Source organism: Micromys minutus, assembly GCF_963924665.1.
Source record: "Micromys minutus genome assembly, chromosome: 12".
Classification (NCBI taxonomy): Eukaryota; Metazoa; Chordata; class Mammalia; order Rodentia; family Muridae; genus Micromys; species Micromys minutus.
Window position 1 is genome coordinate 1278266 of NC_137981.1, and position 1908 is coordinate 1280173.

Here is a 1908-nt window from a genome sequence, read left to right on the forward strand (position 1 = left end):
GCCACACTTACCCAGATACCTGAACCACACAAAGATTCAATCAAAAAAGAGAACTTCAGACATTCCACTTATTAACACCAATAGAAAAATATTCAATAAAATTCTTACAAACTAATTTCAAAACCACACCAACTACACCATTCACCATGAACAAGTAGGCTTCAAGGAAGCAGGGATGGTACAATATAAAAAATCCATCAATGTAATTTATTGTATAAACAAACTCAAAAAAAGTCACATAAACATCTCATTAGCTGCTGAAGGGCCTTTGACAAAATCCAACATTCATGCATGTTAAAATCCTGGAGAGATCAAGAATTCAAGGCACACACCTATACATATTCGAAGCAATATACAGCAACCCAATAGCCAACATCAAATTAAATGGAAAAAAAGTTGGAGCATCGCCACTAAAATTAGGGATAATTAGTCTCTGCTGACTTTCTGCTTATCTATTCAATTTAGGATTTGATGTTATAAGTAGAGCAATAAGATAGCATAAGAAGATAAAGTGGATAAAAACTGGAACCCCCAAATTCTACAAGATGGCTCTTATAATTGATAAACATCCTCAGCAAAGTGGCTGAATATAAGAATAATTTAAAAAATCAGTAGCCTTCCTTTATACACCTGATTAATAGGCTAAAAATGAAATTATAGAAACAACACCCTTGACAATCACCACAAATAATATAAAATATCTTAGTGTAACACTAACCAAGCCAGTGAAAGATGTGTATGATGAGAATTTTAAGCCTCTGAAGAAAGAAATTGTGGAGGATGCAAGATAATGGAACTCCCATGATCATGAATAGGTAAAATTAACATTGTGTAAATGTCCATCTTACCAAAAGTAACATACAGATTTAATATAAGTCTCCTCAAAATTCTAACACAATTTTTACATACCTTTAAATACCAATTCTTTTCTTCATATGAAAAGACAAAACAAACAAACAAACAAAATAAGATAGCTAAAACCTGTGCAACAAAAAAACTTCTGGAGGTATCACTATGCTCAATCTCAAGCTGTATTACAAAAAATGACAGTAAAATGGTACATGGTATAAGGTACAGAAACACAGTTCAATAAATGGAATAGAATTAATGACTCAGAAATATACCCACATACCTATAGACATTTGATTCTTTAAAAAAAAAAAAAAAAAAAAAAAAAAAAAAAAAAAGCCAAAACTATGCAGTGGAAAAAAAAAAAAAAAAAAGAAAATGTCTTCAACAAATGTCTGCATGTAGAAGAATGCAACTTGAATCAGACTTATTATTCTGCACAAAGCTCAAGTTCAAATGGCTCTAGGTCCTCAACATAAAACTTAATACACTAAATCTAATAGAAGTAAAAGTGAGAAATAGCATTGTAAGCACTGGCACAGGAGAAAATTTCCTCAACAGAACAATAGCTCAGGCTCTAAGATCAACAACCGATAAATGGAACCTCTTAAAACTGAATAGCTTCTTTAAGGCAAAGAATACTGTCAATAGGACAAAATGGCAGCCTACAGATTGGGAAAAGATCCTCATTCTTCATCTGACAGATGGCTAATATTCAACATACATAAAGAACTCAAGAGTTAGATTCCAGAGAACCAAATAATCCAATTGAAAATGGAGTACAGAGCTAAACAGAATTCTCAACAGAGGAATCTTGAATGGCTCGAAAGGGCTTAAGAGAATGTTCAATATCCTTTGTCATCAGGGAAAAGCAAATTAAATCAACTCTGAGATTCCACCTTACATCAATCAGAATGGCTAAGATAAAAAACAAAACAAAACAAAACAAACAAACAAAAAAAAAGAAACCCAGAAAACAAAAGCACAAGGATGTGCAGAAAGGGGAACACTCCTGTGTTGCTGGTGGTAGTGCAAATTTATACAACAACTCTGGAAATC